Below are 20,007 nucleotides of genomic sequence, written 5' to 3' on the forward strand. Positions count from 1 at the left end.
AGCATCACGCATAGCAGCAATCAACCTATCTGTGGCAGAAGTGGAGGAACTGAGCATAATAATATCATCAACATAGACTAGAAGGAACATGGTAAGATCAGCCCTCGAGAGTATAAACAAAGACGTATCCGCAGTAGATGCTCGAAAACCAAGAGAGCCAAGTACGAAGCTGAGACGAGCATGCCATGCACGAGGAGCCTGTTTGAGACCATAAATGGCCTTCTGAAGATGACACAAATGAGACGGGCGAGAAGGATCCTCAAAACCAGGAGGCTGACGCATAAAGACTTCCTCCTAAAAAACACCATTCAGAAACGCATTCTGAATATCAAGCTGGCGTAGTTGCCAGCCTCGAGACACTGCAATAGACAACAGAAGTCGAATAGTGGTCGGCTTCACAACTGGACTAAAAGTATCTTCATAGTCTTGTCCATATCGTTGACGAAAACCCTTTGCCACCAGCCGAGCTTTATAGCGCTCAACAGAACCATCAAAATATTTCTTCACTTTGAACACCCACTTAGAATCAATCACATTTGAGGAGGAACAAGCTGCCATGTTTTATTCTTCAACAGGGCAGAGTATTCAGTATCCATGGCCTCCTTCCAGTGGGCAGTTTGCAGGGCATCACGTAAATCTCGAGGTTCAGCAAGAGAGCGCTCAGTTGCCTGAGCCATGCAGACTGCACTCCAGGCTACAGTACCATCTGTCCTCTGCTTTGGCTGCTGAATGCCACGTTGAAGTCGTGTGACGGGCCGATTCGGAGCAGAGGGAGCAGGCGGCCCAGGTGCGAGCGGAGCAGACGGCCCAGATGCGGGAGTAGGTAAAAAAAGGAAAAACACCCTCATCAAAAACAACATCTCTTAAAATATACACTCTATTGGTAGGAACATGTAGACATTTGTAGCCCTTGTGAAGGGAACTATAACCAAGGAACACACATTTTTTAGAGCGAAAATCAAGTTTTCTATTATTGTATGGACGCAAATGGGGCCAACATGCATAACCAAACACACGGAAAAAGGTATAATCTGGTTTTTCATCAAGAAGTCGTTCCAAAGGAGATTGCATATCAATGACACGGCTAGGAAGTCTATTTATGAGAAAGCATGCCGTAGAGAAAGCATCACTCCAATAAGGAAACGGAACAGAAGCATGAGCCAAGAGGGTTAAACCAGTTTCAACGATGTGTCTATGCTTTCTTTCAGCGGTGCCATTTTGTTGGTGTGTATGAGGACATGAGACACGATGGGAGACACCAAGATCGCTAAAGAATTTATTGAGTTTGATATACTCGCCTCCCCAATCGGTTTGGACATGGATGATTTTGCGACTAAGAAGGCGCTCAGCATGACATTGAAATTGGATGAATACGTTAAACACATCACTTTTGCGCTTAAGAAGGTATAACCAAGTAAAGTGACTAAAACCATCAATAAAGCTTACATAATAAGTGTGTCCACTAACAGAAGTTTGAGCAGGACCCCATACATTGGAGTAAATGATTTCAAGAGGTGCTGAAATTACACGACTAGAGAGAGAAAACGGCAACTGGTGGCTCTTGCCTTGTTGACAAGCGTCACAAATTACATTATTCGACACATTTGATGAAGGAAGCTGACGATGATGTAAAATATGTTGAACTATTTGTGTAGAAGGATGCCCTAAACGACAGTGCCACTTGTCCCGTGACACTCTTATTCCACTGAAGATGTATTTGGAAGGAGATTCATCAAGCCGATAGAGACCGCCATGACACCCCCCACTAAGAAGAATGGCCCTCGTGTACCGGTCCTTAACAAGATTTTTTTTTGATGAAACTCAATAAAGCCCTTGTTATCAATAGTGAACCTACAAACTGAAAGGAGACTACTAGTAACAGATGGAACATGTAGAACACCTCTAAGATGCAAAGGTTTAGATGAAGGAGTAGGGAGACTAGAATGGCCAATATGATGAATATGCAAACTACCGTTTGCCGCATGAACTTGATCGCTGCCATTGTAGTCCTCCTTCATGGTGAGCTTGTCAAGCCGGTTGGTGAGGTGATCGGTCGCGCCCGTGTCCATGTACCACCCGGCATCTACGTTGTAGGCGGTAGTCTGGCCATGTGAGGTAGTGGCGTTGGCGACTTGGCGATCCATGTAACGACCGTCATTGTCGACACCAAGATAGTCGGTCTTGAACCTCTTGAAGCATCGAGACGCAATGTGACCAACCTTGTCACAGATTTGACAGATTGGCCGGTTAGCATCTTCAGTGCGGCCACCTCGATCACCACGCTCATCACCATGGCGTGATCGACCGCCGGTGTTGTAGCCGCCTCCGCCTCTACTGCCACGGTTGGGGAAGCCACCACTGGTGTGAAACACAGGTCCGGCCGGTGGTTTGTTGGTGAAGACCGGCCGGGGTTGCTGACGAGGATCCGAGCGAACATCACCGCTCGGGCGGTAGGGAACCTTGCCGCCCTTGGAGTATCCAGTGGCGTTGGCGGAGTGGAAGTCACGGCCGCCATGGAGCTCCGACTTGCGCGCCTCAGTACGCTGCTCCGTAGCCAGGAGTTGCGCGTACAGCTCGCGGATGGTGATCGGAGTAGTCCGATTGGAGATGGCGGCGTGGACAGAGTCGTAATCTTCGTCCAAGCCCGCGAGGACGTAGCCGATGAATTCCTGCGGACGAAGTGGCTCGCCGATTGACGTGAGCGTGTCGGCGAGACCCTGCGCCTTGTTGAAGTAGGTGGTGATGGTGCTGTCGAGCTTCTTTAGATCCTGAAGTTGGCCACGTATAGCCATGAACCTCGCAGTCGATTGCGAGGAGAAGCTAGCGGCAAGCGCCGCCCATGCATCCTGGGCAGTGGTGGCGAAGAGGATCAAGCCCTGCACAGGTTCTGTCGATGTAGACATGATCGCGGCGTCCTGCTGATGCCACGCAGTGTACTCCGGGTTGTAGATGAGGGTAGGGGCCTTGGGATCCTCCACAACCTTCGGGTTGTCGATCTCCGGCGGTGGACAGGGGAAGCTGCCATCCACAAAGCCAAGAAGAAGATGACTCCAAAGAACTTGACTTACCTGAGCGCGCTAGTATAGGTAGTTGTCGTTGCTGAGCCTGACGGTGATCAGCGGGGCGAAGTTGAACGGCCCAGCGGATGATGATGATGACGATGAACTCGGCCCGAAGACGAGCCTGGGGTTGGACAGCTTTGAGGAGCTACCGCTGCTGCTCTTGGATGCGGATGTCGCATCGCTGAAGGCCGACGTGGTCACCATCCTTGAAGATGCAGCGGGTACGTAGATGGGATCTGGGAATTTTTGTTTAGGCCGATTGTGGCTCTGATACCATAACAAGAAACAAGTATTGGTAGGGTAAGGATCGTGCCTCCAAGGGTCACGTCCGTGATGTATTTATATTACTGATCAACTTACAGCTCAAGTCTTTACAACCGACATACAACATATCTTAATCAGATCCTAACCTTCCTAGTTAGTTAGCTACCATATACAACACGGTATATCTGTAGTTTATCACTAAACGGTCGGAATAAAAACATGGGTGCGCGTGACCGAATATCACCTGATCCAGCAAACTCCAGGCAAAAGATGCACTGTTCCATTTATCGGCGGAGCTTTCTGGAACTCATTTCTCCTGCCAGGTCAAAGCAAACAGACCTCCGGAAGAACTTCATCTTTGCTTGCGAGAAACCCGAGGACCGTCATCAAAACAAAGCAAGACCAGCAGCCCCCATGCCGCCAGTCCCTCCTGCCGGATCACTAGGGAAGAAGACGGTGGCGCGGATCATACGTACCACCGTTGAACCGCCGCCGAGGGCAGAGGCCGCCACCGCTCCACCCACTCCACCATGGCTACCGACGAAGGGCATTAGGCCCCAGCCAACCAGCCATGCCGCCTGGCTTCCTCCACCGGCGCCACATCACCTCCCATGGAGCACCGCCGTGGAAACCCCCTCCTCCCCCTCGTCTTTGATGGAAGGGGCGCCGCCACCGCCGCCGGGGCCGGCAGCAGCGCCGGGGCCAGCAACAGCGGCGGCTTGTGGGTTGGCTGCCTGAGGGGCAGCTGCGCGGGAGGGAGGAGATCCTCCGCCGCCCGAGAGGGGGGCTATTTCTTATTTACCCAACAAAATAACTGATGTACTTCAATTCAAGAAAATAATGCATGACTTATTAAAATGTTCAACTACTACTAAATTTTCTGGAATAGAAGACTGGAAGCTTGAGGTCTTTTAAGAGCGAGACCTCGGCATTCCGATTGAGCAACCATGTGGTTACCACGTATTTAACGGTGCCACGCCTCCAGCGCCCAAAACTGATTGATTTTGAGCGAAACTGACCAATCAAGAAATTACACGTTCATTCACTACATAGGACACAAGCTGAAACACAAGCATGCAGAAATCTTTGTTCGTTTCGTGCTGAGTTGTCGAATCAGTCTGAAGCAGATGACTATGAGTACGACTCCGATTGAAGAAACACGGCAGATCATCTGAGAGCGAGTCCTGTTCAGGTTCCCCTGAGTGCTGACTCCGGTTCCAATTCCAATGGCCCCATCCTACTATTACTAGTTGTCTAGTTCCTTGTCTATAAACATTGGAACCATGGTCGTGACAAACAGGCCTGGTGCAGTCAGGCACCATGATTCATCCTGTTTTTGTCGTCGTGGAGAGGATTCCGCCTCGCCGGTCCTGCAGCCAGACCGCGGCGGCTGGATCGCAGATGGAGGCCGGAGATAGTTTGCTACGCCAACACGTACGGCTCTCGAAGCCAAAATTTATTCTTCCCAACTCCCTCTCTGTCAATGTGTGTGTGTTGCCGCTGTTGTCTGATGAAATTTAAATTCTTATATGATGAATTTGCAGTCTCGAAAGGATGTTAGGGCTGCTGCAGCTACCGCTGGCCGGAATTTTGGTTCCTTTTGCAGGTAATCAAAGCATCCCAGATTATAATTTCATGAATTTGCATACGGTACGTACCAAATTCTCTCCCAGTTAAACTATTTGCTGTATTGAGATGTTAATTTTGAAACCATATTACAGGAACATATTGCAAGCTATCGTGATGACTGCATTGTTCATTTACTGCCTTGGAGTTGGGTATATTATAAGCAAGGACCTTCAACCAAAATATGTTCACTGGGTTGAAACTAGTGCTGCTGCCTCCAATAACCTCCGCCCGTCAGAGACTGGACCGGGTTGTTTCTGAGAGCCTCCGCTAGACAGAGATTGACTGGGTTGAAGCTGGTGTTGTCTCTCCGGTTGTGAGGGAGCAAAAACAATGTGGTAAATGTGTCGAGCTTTGTTATTTTCTGCTACTAGCTCGTATTTCGAATTTGTGGTGTATCTCAGTTTAACTCATGAACAACTTCATATGTATTACAGCTCACCACAAATTGTGTCTCTTTTTTCCTTAACGAGTGCATCTGCGTATATTGCAGGCTCTTGCTGGGCCATGGCTGTTGTAGCCTCCATTGAAGCATTACATTACCAAAATACCAACCAGTCAATCACGTTGTCGGTTCAAGAGCTCATCGACTGCGACATAAAGAGCAGTGGATGTAAAGGTGGTTGGCCTCATGTTGCTTTCCAGTATATACTGAAAAATGGAATCTCGACGGAATCCTCCTACCCATACATGGCTGGGAGCAGTATTCAGGGTTGCAACCCGAGCAAAACAGCAGCAGCAGCAAGGATATCAGGCTTTATGTTTGTCGACCCTAATGAGGATGCCCTGGAGAAGGCGGTAGCGAAGCAACCAGTGATTATCAATATACAGTATGTAGATGATCTGCAGAGTTATAAGAGGGGCATCATGGACTAGAAAACCTTGCCACCAACTCTACCTGACGGCAGTGCGGTCAAAACACATTCTGTTCTGATTGTCGGTTATGGCACAACCAACGGTGTCAAGTACTGGCACTTCAAGAATTCATGGGGAAAGACATGGGGTGAGGGTGGGTTCGGGAGGATACGTAGGCACGTGACAAGCAAGGTGTCTTGGGTATGTTCAGAGATTCAGTCTCAGCTGTATATCCCGTGTTTAATATGTGAACCACGGTCGTCCCTTTGGTTATAGGATCTTATGTTCCCTTTTGTTTCAGCTCTGAAACTGTATTGCACTTCCTATGCTTTGTATATACATTATATTTTTTTTGTAATATAGTATCAGTCAGGCAGAGGGACCTCGTCTGAGAACACAATCTTCAGTCCCGATAGTATACGACCACTACAGGATCATACGGAACACATGGAACCAATCTTCCTGCGCCGGGCAACTAAATCATATGGAGGGGAAACGGGGACATGAAGAATGTGCACCTCCGAGACATCCTCCTCTGCTCTGAAGAGGCAAGGAGGGGGCACGCGGGAAGGCCGCGTGAATCGGCGGGCCATCGCGCCGTCATATGGATCCTCCTCTTCACTCCGTCCATGCGACGCCGGATAAATGGGAGACCTCACCAGGACGTGGTTGCAGGCCATCTGCGAAGGCGCCCACAGTCTGCCGCGCGCGACGAAGAGGTGTGGGGTGGATGATGTGGAGGCTGGTCGAGGAGAGGGCGGACGAGGATCCGGAGCCCTGCCTGCTGCAGACCGGCGCGGAAGAGAGGCGGCGAGGACGGCGAGGATGCAGACGCTCTTGTGAGGGGAGACGGCGGCGGCAGACGAGGGAACCTCGATAGGGTTTCTACTCCTCGGCTGCGAGATCTTTCCCCTCCCGATCCTTTTTTTTCCTCACTCGGGGTCTCAGGCAAGCCAACTGCAGCTTACACGTGGGCCACTCGACGGAACGAAAGGAGGGCAGCGCCCAACCCATGCGCGCAACGGGGCTATCGTGGATGGCTGTGAGATAGGGCAAGTGCACACACACTTGGTTGTTCTCAATTATATTTTTTTTGTAATATAGTATTTTTCGATAAAGGGAATATATTAATATCAAAAGATACCAATTACACCCAGCCTCTGCAACAACGCACCACCCTAATGGCACTACGGATGCACACGTCCAAAAAACGAAAAGAAAACTAAGAAACAAAAATCCCGCTACAGTATCTCTGGCCTAACAACAGCAATACTTCCACCGCCAAGACAACACCTGAAAAACAGACTGTTCAAAAACGACGCCTCCAAGAAGGAAACAGTGCTGTAACACCGTCATCGTCCGATCAAAGATCTTAGGTTTTCACCCTGAAGATAGTCCCCGCTCTCAAAACAATGCCTCCAACAAGGTCATTGCCAGGCACAACCAGTTAAGGCCAGACCTTGGGTTTTCACCCTGAAAGGTAGGACTCTGAACTTCACCTGTGTTGTCGCCCCCACTTTCATACCGCTGTTGTGAAGCCCGAAACACCAAGCAAGTCCCTCAACAGCGCAGAGACTTGAACCTCCCTTAGCTAGTCCTCCCCTCCGGCCTTCATGAAATTCTCTTCTTACGACTTTCATCATGGATCCATAGTCACTTGATGTCAACACAGAAAAAGAGCTTCGCGCCGCTCCCTCCAGAACCAATCGGTCGGAATAAAAGCATGGGTGCGCACGACCGAATACCACCGATCCAGCAAACTCCAGGCAAAAGCACTGTTACATTCGCCGGCGGAGCCTTCCAGAACTCAACACACTTCGGCCAGATCACGAGTCCAGGCCTCCGGTAGGCCCTCATCTTCACGCAAGAGAGGCCCTAGGACCGCCGCCTTTATTCAGGTCGGACTCCCATGATACGCGTACAGCACGCGTCCGTTGGGAACCCCAAGAGGAAGGTGTGATGCGTACAGCGGCAAGTTTTCCCTCAGTAAGAAACCAATGTTTATCGAACCAGTAGGAGCCAAGAAGCACATTGAAGGTTGATGGCGGCGAGATGTAGTGCGGCGCAACACCAGGGATTCCGGCGCCAACGTGGAACCTGCACAACACAACCAAAGTACTTTGCCCCAACGAAACAGTGAGGTTGTCAATCTCACCGACTTGCTGTAACAAAGGATTAGATGTGTAGTGTGAATGATGATTGTTTGCAGAAAACAGTAGAACAAGTATTGCAGTAGATTGTATTCGATGTAAAAGAATGGACTGGGGTCCACAGTTCACTAGAGGTGTCTCTCCCATAAGATAAATAGCATGTTGGGTGAACAAATTACAGTTGGGCAATTGACAAATAGAGAGGGCATGACAATGCACATACATGATATGATGAATATTGTGAGATTTAATTGGGCATTACGACAAAGTACATAGACCGCTATCCAGCATGCATCTATGCCTAAAAAGTCCACCTTCAGATTATCATCCGAACCCCTTCCAGTATTAAGTTGAAAACAACAGACAATTGCATTAAGTATGGTGCGTAATGTAATCAATAACTACATCCTCGGACATAGCATCAATATTTTATCCCTAGTGGCAACAGCACATCCACAACCTTAGAACTTTTACATCCTTGTCCCCTGATTTAATAAAGGCATGAACCCACTATCGAGCATAAATACTCCCTCTTGGAGTTAAGAGCAAAAACTTGGCCAGAGCCTCTACTAATAACGAAGAGCATGCAAGATCATAAACAACACATAGGTAATAGATTGATAATCAACATAGCATAGTATTCTCTATCCATCGGATCCCAACAAACACAATATATAGCATTACAGATAGATGATCTTGATCATGTTAGGCAGCTCACAAGACCCGACAATGAAGCATAATGAGGAGAAGACGACCAACTAGCTACTGCTATGGACCCATAGTCCAGGGGTGAACTACTCACTCATCACTCCGGAGGCGACCATGGCGGTGAAGAGTCCTCCGGGAGATGATTCCCCTCTCCGGTAGGGTGCCGGAGGCGATCTCCTGAATCCCCCGAGATGGGATTGGCGGCGGCGGCGTCTCTGGAAGGTTTTCCGTATCGTGGCTCTCGGTACTGGGGGTTTTGCGACGAAGGCTATAAGTAGGCGGAAGGGCAGGTCAGGAGGCGTCACGGGGGCTCCACACGCTAGGGCCGCGCGGGCCCCCTTGGGCCGCGCCGCCCTAGTGTGGCGGCGCCCCGTGGCCCCACTTCGTCTTCCCTTCGGTCTTCTGGAAGCTTCGTGGCAAAATAGGCCCCTGGGCGTTGATTTCGTCCAATTCCGAGAATATTTCCTTACTAGGATTTCTGAAACCAAAAACAGCAGAATAAAACAAAGAATCGGCTCTTCGGCATCTCGTTAATAGGTTAGTGCCGGAAAATGCATAAATATGACATAAAGTATGCATAAAACATGTAGATATCATCAATAATGTGGCATGGAACATAAGAAATTATCGATACATCGGAGACGTATCAGCATCCCCAAGCTTAGTTTCTGCTCGTCCCGAGCAGGTAAACGATAACAAAGATAATTTCTGGAGTGACATGCCATCATGACCTTTGATCATACTATTGTAAGCATATGTAATGAATGCAGCGATCAAAACAATGTAAATGACATGAGTAAACAAATGAATCATATAGCAAAGACTTTTCATGAATAGTACTTCAAGACAGGCATCAATAAGTCTTGCATAAGAGTTAACTCATAAAACAATAATTCAAAGTAGAGGTATTGAAGCAACACAAAGGAAGATTAAGTTTCAGCGGTTGCTTTCAACTTGTAACATGTATATCTCATGGATATTGTCAACATAGAGTAATATAACAAGTGCAATATGCAAGTATGTAGGAATCAATGCACAGTTCACACAAGTGTTTGCTTCTTGATGTGGAGAGAAATAGGTGAACTGACTCAACATAAAAAGTAGAAGAAGGGCCCTTCGCAGAGGGAAGCATTGATTGCTATATTTGTGCTAGAGCTTTGGTTTTGAAAACAAGAAACAATTTTGTCAACGGTAGTAATAAAGCATATGTGTTATGTAAATTATATCCTACAAGTTGCAAGCCTCATGCATAGTATACTAATAGTGCCCGCACCTTGTCCTGATTAGCTCGGATTACCTGGATTATCATCGCAATACATATGTTTTAACCAAGTGTCACAAAGGGGTACCTCTATGCCGCCTGTACAAAGATCTAAGGAGAAAGCTCGCATCGGATTTCTCGCTATTGATTATTCTCAACTTAGACATCCATACCGGGACAACATAGACAACAGATAATGGACTCCTCTTTTATGCATAAGCATTCAACAATTATTAATTTTCTCATATGAGATTGAGGATATTTGTCCAAAACTGAAACTTCCGCCATGAATCATGGCTTTAGTTAGCGGCCCAATGTTCTTCTCTAACATTATGCATGCTCTAACCATTCTAGCGGTAAATCTCCCTTACTTCAGACAAGACGGACATGCATAGCAACTCACATGATATTCAACAAAGAGTAGTTGATGGCGTCCCCAGGAACATGGTTATCGCACAACAAGCAACTTAATAAGAGATAAAGTGCATAAGTACATATTCAATACCACAATAGTTTTTAGGCTATTTGTCCCATGAGCTATATATTGCAAAGATAAAGGATGGAAATTTAAAGGTAGCACTCAAGAAATTTACTTTGGAATGGCGGAGAAATAACATGTAGTAGGTAGGTATGGTGGACACAAATGGCATAGTGGTTGGCTCAAGGATTTTGGATGCATGAGAAGTATTCCCTCTCGATGCAAGGTTTAGGCTAGCAAGGCTATTTGAAACAAACACAAGGATGAACCGATGCAGCAAAACTCACATAAAAGACATATTGTAGACATTATAAGACTCTACACCGTCTTCCTTGTTGTTCAAACTCAATACTAGAAATTATCTTGACCTTAGATAGACCAATTATGCAAACCAAATTTTAGCAAGCTCTATGTATTTCTTCATTAATAGGTGCAAAGTATATGATGCAAGAGCTTAAACATGAGCACAACAATTGCCAAGTATCACATTATCCAAGACATTTTAGCAATTACTACATGTAGCATTTCCCGTTTCCAACCATATAACAATTTAACGAAGAAGATCCAACCTTCGCCATGAATATTATGAGTAAAGCCTAAGGGCATATTTGTCCATACGCAACAGCGGAGCGTGTCTCTCTCCCACACAATGAATGCTAGGATCCATTTTATTCAAACAAAACAAAAACAAAAACAAACCGACGCTCCAAGCAAAGTGCATAAAATGTGATGGAATAAAAATATAGTTTCACTAGAGGAACCTGATAATGTTGTCGATGAAGAAGGGGATGCCTTGGGCATCCCCAAGCTTAGACGCTTGAGTCTTCTTGAAATATTCAGGGGTGAACCACCGGGGCATCCCCAAGCTTAGAGCTTTCACTCTCCTTGATCATATTGTATCATCTTCCTCTCTTGATCCTTGAAAACTTCCTCCACACCAAACTCAAAACAACTCATTAGAGGGTTAGTGCACAATTAAAATTTACATATTCAGAGGTGACACAATTATTCTTAACACTTCTGGACATTGCACAAAGCTACTGAAAGTTAATGGAATCAAAAAATCCATCAAGCATAGCAAAACAGGCAATGCGAAATAAAAGGCAGAATCTGTCAAAACAGAACAGTTCGTAAAGATGAATTTTATTGAGGCACCAGACTTGCTCAAATGAGAATGCTCAAATTGAATGAAAGTTGCGTACATATCTGAGAATCACTCACGTAAATTGGCATAATTTTCTGAGTTACCTATAGAGAATTAGGCCCAGATTCGTGACAGCAAAGAAATCTGTTTCTGCGCAGTAATCCAAATCTAGTATGAACCTTACTATCAACGATTTTACTTGGCACAACAATGCACAAAACTAAGATAAGCAGAGGTTGCTACAGTAGTAACAACTTCCAAGACTCAAATATAAAATAAAAGTACTGTAGTAAAAACATGGGTTGTCTCCCATAAGCGCTTTTCTTTAACGCCTTTCAGCTAGGCGCAGAAAGTGTGTATCAAGTGTTATCAAGAGACGAAGCATCAACATCATAATTTGTTATAATAATAGAATCAAAAGGTAACTTCATTCTCTTTCTAGGGAAGTGTTCCATACCTTTCTTGAGAGGAAATTGATATTTAATATTACCTTCCTTCATATCAATGATAGCACCAACAGTTCGAAGAAAGGTCTTCCCAATATAATGGGACAAGATGCATTGCATTCAATATTCAAGACAACAAAATCAACGGGGACAAGGTTATTGTTAACGGTAATGCGAACATTATCAACTCTTCCCAAAGGTTTCTTTGTAGAATTATCAGCAAGATTAACATCCAAATAACATTTTTTCAATGGTGGCATGTCAAGCATATTATAGATTTTCTTAGGCATAACGGAAATACTTGCACCAAGATCACATGAAGCATTACAATCAAAGTCATTGACCTTCATCTTAATGATGGGCTCCCAACCATCCTCTAGCTTCCTAGGAATAGAAGTTTCGCGATTTAGTTTCTCTTCTCTAGCTTTTATGAGAGCATTTGTAATATGTTTCGTGAAAGCCAAATTTATAGCACTAGCATTAGGACTCTTAGCAAGTTTTTGTAAGAACTTTATAACTTCAGAGATATGGAAATCATCAGAATATAAACCATTATAATCTAAAGCAATGGGATCATCATCCCCAATGTTGGAAAAAAAATTTCAGCAGTTTTATCACAGGCAATTTCAGCAATTTTAGCAGTTTCAGGCAGTTTTTCGCGCTTTGCATTAGAAGTGAAAACATTGCCAACACCAATTCTTTTACCATTATTAGTAGGAGGTGCAGCAACATGTGAAGCATTAGCATTACTAGTGGTGGTAATAGTCCAAACTTTAGCTATATTATCTTCTTTTTCATTTTCTTCTTTTTCCCACCTAGCACGCAATTCGGCCATCAATCTTATATTCTCATTAATTCTAACTTGGATGGCATTTGCTGTTGTAACAATATTATTATTATGATTTTCATTAGGCATAACTTTCGATTTCAAAAGATCAACATCAGCAGCAAGACTATCGACTTTAGAAGCAAGTATATCAATTTTTCCAAGCTTTTCTTCAACAGATTTGTTAAAAGCAGTTTGTGTACTAATAAATTCTTTAAGCATAGCTTCAAGTCCAGGGGGTGTATTCCTATTATTGTTGTAAGAATTCCCATAAGAATTACCATAGCCGTTGCCATTATTATAAGGATATGGCCTATAGTTGTTACTAGAATTGTTCCGGTAAGCATTGTTGTTGAAATTATTATTTTTGACGTAGTTTACATCAACATGTTCTTCTTGGGCAACCAATGAAGCTAACGGAACATTATTAGGATCAACATTAGTCCTATCATTCACAAGCATAGACATAATAGCATCAATCTTATCACTTAAGGAAGAGGTTTCTTCGACAGAATTTACCTTCTTACCTTGTGGAGCTCTTTCCGTGTGCCATTCAGAGTAATTAATCATCATATTATCAAGAAGCTTTGTTGCTTCGCCAAGAGTGATGGACATAAAGGTACCTCCAGCAGCTGAATCCAATAGGTTCCGCGAAGAAAAATACAGTCCTGCATAAAAGGTTTGGATGATCATCCAAGTAGTCAGTCCATGGGTTGGGCAATTTTTAACCAAAGATTTCATTCTTTCCCAAGCTTGTGAAACATGCTCATTATCCAATTGTTTAAAATTCATTATGCTACTCCTCAAAGATGTAATTTTAGCAGGAGGATAATATCTACCAATAAAAGCATCCTTGCATTTAGTCCATGAATCAATACTATTCTTAGGCAGAGATAGCAACCAATCTTTACCTCTTCCTCTTAATGAGAAAGGAAACAATTTTAATTTTATAATGTCATCATCTACATCCTTATACTTTTGCATTTCACATAATTCAACAAAGTTATTGAGATGGGCAGCAGCATTATCAGAACTAACACCAGAAAATTGCTCTCGCATAACAAGATTCAGTAAAGCAGGTTTAATTTCAAAGAATTCTGCTGTAGTAGCAGGTGAAGCAATAGGTGTGCATAAGAAATCATTATTATTTGTGGTTGTGAAGTCACACAACTTAGTATTTTCAGGAGTACCCATTTTAGCAATAGTAAATAAAGCAAACTAGATAAAGTAGATGCAAGTAACTATTTTTTTTGTGTTTTTGATATAGCAAACAAGATAGCAAATAAAGTAAAACTAGCAACTAATTTTTTTGTATTTTGATTTAGTGCAACAAACAAAGTAGTAAATAAAATAAAGCAAGACAAAAACAAAGTAAAGATTGGAATGTGGAGACTCCCCTTGCAGCGTGTCTTCATCTCCCCGGCAACGGCGCTAGAAAAAGAGCTTGATACGCGTACAACACGCGTCCGTTGGGAACCCCAAGAGGAAGGTGTGATGCGTACAGCGGCAAGTTTTCCCTCAGTAAGAAACCAAGGTTTATCGAACCAGTAGGAGCCAAGAAGCACGTTGAAGGTTGATGGAGGCGAGATGTAGTGCGGCGCAACACCAGGGATTCCGGCGCCAACGTGGAACCTGCACAACACAACCAAAGTACTTTGCCCCAACGAAACAGTGAGGTTGTCAATCTCACCGGCTTGCTGTAACAAAGGATTAGATGTATAGGGTGGATGATGATTGTTTGCAGAAAACAGTAGAACACATATTGCAGTAGATTGTATTCGATGTAAAAGAATGGACCGGGGTCCACAGTTCACTAGAGGTGTCTCTCCCATAAGATAAATAGCATATTGGGTGAACAAATTACAGTTGGGCAATTGACAAATAGAGAGGGCATGACAATGCACATACATGATATGATGAATATTGTGAGATTTAATTGGGCATTACGACAAAGTACATAGACCGCTATCCAGCATGCATCTATGCCTAAAAAGTCCACCTTCAGGTTATCATCCGAACCCCTTCCAGTATTAAGTTGAAAACAACAGACAATTGCATTAAGTATGGTGCGTAATGTAATCAATAACTACATCCTCGGACATAGCATCAATGTTTTATCCCTAGTGGCAACAGCACATCCACAACCTTAGAACTTTCTATCACTGTCCCAGATTTAATGGAGGCATGAACCCACTATCGAGCATAAATACTCCCTCTTGAAGTTAAGAGCAAAAACTTGGCCAGAGCCTCTACTAATAACGGCGATTTTAGTGAAGGATGTATCTATACCGTAAATTGCTACCTAATAACCGAGAGGAGCATGGAGGCCAAACAATAAAACATGACGACAACCCGTAAGCCCTCGGATGGAGACCACAAGATGACCAAGCCTAGAGGACCGTTATTATCTTGCATGCTCTCCGTTATTAGTAGAGGCTCTGGCCAAGCCGGTGAGATTGACAACCTCACTGTTTCGTTGGGGCAAAGTACTTTGGTTGTGTTGTGCAGGTTCCACGTTGGCGCCGGAATCCCTGGTGTTGCGCCGCACTACATCCCGCCGCCATCAACCTTCAACGTGCTTCTTGGCTCCTCCTAGTTCGATAAACCTTGGTTTCTTTCTGAGGGAAAACTTGCTGCTGTGCGCATCATACCTTCCTCTTGGGGTTCCCAACGAACGTGTGAGTTACACGCCATCAAGCTCTTTTTCTGGCGCCGTTGCCGGGGAGATCGAGACACGCTGCAAGGGGAGTCTCCACTTCTCAATCTCTTTACTTTGTTTTTGTCTTGCTTAGTTTTATTTACTACTTTGTTTGCTGCACTAAATCAAAATACAAAAAAATTAGTTGCTAGTTTTACTTTATTTGCTATCTTGTTTGCTATATCAAAAACACAAAAAAATTAGTTTACTTGCATTTACTTTATCTAGTTTGCTTTATTTACTGTTGCTAAAATGGCCAACGCTGAAAATACTAAGTTGTGTGACTTCACAACCACAAATAATAATGATTTCTTATGCACACCTATTGCTCCACCTGCTACTACAGCAGAATTCTTTGAAATTAAACCTGCTTTACTGAATCTTGTTATGCGAGAGCAATTTTACAGTGTTAGTTACGATGATCTTGCTGCCCATCTTAATAATTTTGTTGAACTATGTGAAATGCAAAAATATAAAGATGTAGATGGTGATATTATTAAATTAAAATTGTTCCCTTTCTCATTAAGAGGAAGAGCTAAAGATTGGTTGCTATCTCTGCCTAAGAATAGTATTGATTCATGGACTAAATGCAAGGATGCTTTTATTGGTAGATATTATCCCCCTGCTAAAATTATATCTTTGAGGAGTAGCATAATGAATTTTAAACAATTAGATACTGAACATGTTGCTCAAGCTTGGGAAAGAATGAAATCTCTGGTTAAAAATTGCCCAACCCATGGGTGACTACTTGGATGATCATCCAAACCTTCTATGCAGGACTAAATTTTTCTTCACGGAATTTATTGGATTCAGCTGCTGGAGGTACCTTTATGTCCATCACTCTTGGTGAAGCAACAAAGCTTCTTGATAATATGATGATCAACTACTCTGAATGGCACACGGAAAGAGCCCCACAAGGTAAGAAGGTAAATTCTGTCGAAGAAACCTCTTCCTTGAGTGATAAGATTGATGCTATTATGTCTATGCTTGTGAATGATAGGACTAATATTGATCCTAATAATGTTCCATTAGCTTCATTGGTTGCACAAGAAGAACATGTTGATGTAAACTTCATTAAAAATAATAATTTCAACAACAATGCTTACCGGAACAATTCTAGTAACAACTATAGGCCATATCCTTATAATAATGGCAACGGCTATGGTAATTCTTATGGGAATTCTTACAACAATAATAGGAGTTCACCCCCTGGACTTGAAGCCATGCTTAAAGAATTTATTAGTACACAAACTGCTTTTAACAAATCTGTTGAAGAAAAGCTTGGGAAAATTGATATACTTGCTTCTAAAGTCGATAGTCTTGCTGCTGATGTTGATCTTTTGAAATCGAAAGTTATGCCTAATGAGAATCATCATAATAAAATTGTTACTACAGCAAATGCCATTCAAGTTAGAATTAATGAGAATATAAGATTAATGGCTGAACTGCGTGCTAGGTGGGATAGAGAAGAAAATGAAAAACTAGCTAAAGAGAAGAATGTAGCTAAAGTTTGGACCATTACCACCACTAGTAATGCTAATGCTACACATGTTGCTGCACCTCCTACTAATACTAATAAAAGAATTGGTGTTAGCAATGTTTCCACTTCTAATGCAAAGCGCGAGAAACTGCCTGAAACTGCTAAAACTGCTGAAATTGCCTGTGATAAAGCTGCTGAAATTTTTTCCAACATTGGGGATGATGATCCCATTGCTTTAGATTATAATGGTTTGAATTTTGATGATTGCCACATCTCTGAAGTTATAAAGTTCTTGCAAAAACTTGCTAAAATTCCTAATGCTAGTGCTATAAATTTGGCTTTCACGCATCATATTACAAATGCTCTCATAAAAGCTAGAGAAGAGAAATTAGAGCGCGAAGCCTCTATTCCTAAAAAGCTAGAGGATGGTTGGGAGCCCATCATTAAGATGAAGATTAAAGATTTTGATTGTAATGCTTTATGTGATCTTGGTGCAAGTATTTCTGTTATGCCTAAGAAAATTTATGATATGCTTGACTTGCCACCGCTGAAAAATTGTTATTTGGATGTTAATCTTACTGATCATTCTACAAAGAAACCTTTGGGGAAAGTTGATAATGTTCGCATTACCGTTAACAATAACCTTGTCCCCGTTGATTTTGTTGTCTTGGATATTGAATGCAATGCATCTTGTCCCATTATATTGGGAAGACCTTTTCTTCGAACTGTTGGTGCTACCATTGATATGAAGGAAGGTAATATAAAATATTAATTTCCTCTCAAGAAAGGTATGGAACACTTCCCTAGAAAGAGAATGAAGTACCCTTTTGATTCTATTATGAGAACAAATTATGATGTTGACACTTCGTCTCTTGATAATACTTGATACACACTTTCTGCGCCTAGCTGAAAGGCGTTAAAGAAAAGCGCTTATGGGAGACAACCCATGTTTTTACCTACAGTACTTTGTTTTTATTTTGTGTCTTGGAAGTTGTTTACTACTGTAGCAACCTCTCCTTATCTTAGTTTTGTGTTTTGTTGTGCCAAGTTAAGCCGTTGATAGAAAAGTAAGTACTAGATTTGGATTACTGCACAGTTCCAGATTTCTTTGCTGTCACGAATCTGGGTCTACCTCCCTGTAGGTAGCTCAGAAAATTAAGCCAATTTACGTGCATGATCCTCAGATATGTACGCAACTTTCATTCAATTTGAGCATTTTCATCTGAGCAAGTCTTGTGCCATTTTAAAATTCGTCAATACGAACTGTTCTGTTTTGACAGATTCTGCCTTTTATTTCGCATTGCCTCTTTTGCTATGTTGGATGAATTTCTTTGATCCACTAATGTCCAGTAGCATTATGCAATGTCCAGAAGTGTTAAGAATGATTGTGTCACCTCTGAATATGTCAATTTATATTGTGCACTAACCCTCTAATGAGTTGTTTCGAGTTTGGTGTGGAGGAAGTTTTCAAGGATCAAGAGAGGAGAATGATGCAATATGATCAAGGAGAGTGAAAGCTCTAAGCTTGGGGATGCCCCGGTGGTTCACCCCTGCATATATTAAGAAGACTCAAGCGTCTAAGCTTGGGGATGCCCAAGGCATCCCCTTCTTCATCGACAACATTATCAGGTTCCTCCCCTGAAACTATATTTTTATTCCATCACATCTTATGTGCTTTTCTTGGAGCGTCGATTTGTTTTTGTTTTTGTTTTGTTTGAATAAAATGGATCCTAGCATTCACTTTATGGGAGAGAGACACGCTCCGCTGTAGCATATGGACAAGTATGTCCTTGGTTTCTACTCATAGTATTCATGGCGAAGTTTCTCCTTCGTTAAATTGTTATATGGTTGGAATTGGAAAATGATACATGTAGTAATTGCTATAAATGTTTTGGGTAATGTGATACTTGGCAATTGTTGTGCTCATGATTAAGCTCTTGCATCATATGCTTTGCACCCATTAATGAAGAAATACATAGAGCATGCTAAAATTTGGTTTGCATATTTGGTTTCTCTAAGGTCTAGATAATTTCTAGTATTGAGTTTGAACAACAAGGAAGACGGTGTAGAGTCTTATAATGTTTTCAATATGTATTTTATGTGAGTTTTGCTGCACCGGTTCATCCTTGTGTTTGTTTCAAATAAGCCTTGCTAGCCTAAACCTTGTATCGAGAGGGAATACTTCTCATGCATCCAAAATACTTGAGCCAACCACTATGCCATTTGTGTCCACCATACCTACCTACTACATGGTATTTTCCGCCATTCCAAAGTAAATTGCTTGAGTGCTACCTTTAAAATTCCATCATTCACCTTTGCAATATATAGCTCATGGGACAAATAGCTTAAAAACTATTGTGGTATTGAATATGTAATTATGCACTTTATCTCTTATTAAGTTGCTTGTTGTGCGATAACCATGTTTCCGGGACGCCATCAACTTTTCATTGTTGAATTTCATGTGAGTTGCTATGCATGTCCGTCTTGTCTGAAGTAAGAGAGATCTACCACCATATGGTTAAGCATGCATATGTTAGAGAAGAACATTGGGCCGCTAACTAAAGCCATGATCCATGGTGGAAGTTTCAGTTTTGGACATATATCCTCAATCTCATATGAGAAAATTATTAATTTTTGTTACATGCTTATGCATAAAAGAGGAGTCCATTATCTGTTGTCTATGTTGTCCCGGTATGGATGTCTAAGTTGAAGAATAATCAATAGCGAGAAATCCAATGCGAGCTTTCTCCTTAGACCTTTGTACAGGCGGCATAGAGGTACCCCTTTGTGACACTTGGTAAAAACAGTGCATTGTGATGATCCGGTAGTCCAAGCTAATTAGGACAAGGTGCGGGCACTATTAGTACACTATGCATGAGGCTTGCAACTTATAAGATATAATTTACATGATGCATATGCTTTATTACTACCGTTGACAAAATTGTTTCATGTTTTCAAAATCAAAGCTCTAGCACAAATATAGCAATCGATGCTTTTCCTCTATGGAGG

At 42.9% G+C, this 20,007-nt stretch overlaps 1 pseudogene; it reads left to right on the forward strand.

Annotated features, from left to right (window-relative positions):
• The first annotated feature begins 3,937 nt into the window (after nucleotides 1-3,937).
• On the forward strand, nucleotides 3,938-6,114 carry LOC127304258 (ervatamin-B-like; annotated as a pseudogene).
• Nucleotides 6,115-20,007: the final 13,893 nt, after the last annotated feature.

This window comes from Lolium perenne, chromosome 5 (genome assembly GCF_019359855.2).
Source record: "Lolium perenne isolate Kyuss_39 chromosome 5, Kyuss_2.0, whole genome shotgun sequence".
In the NCBI taxonomy this organism is placed as follows: Eukaryota; Viridiplantae; Streptophyta; class Magnoliopsida; order Poales; family Poaceae; genus Lolium; species Lolium perenne.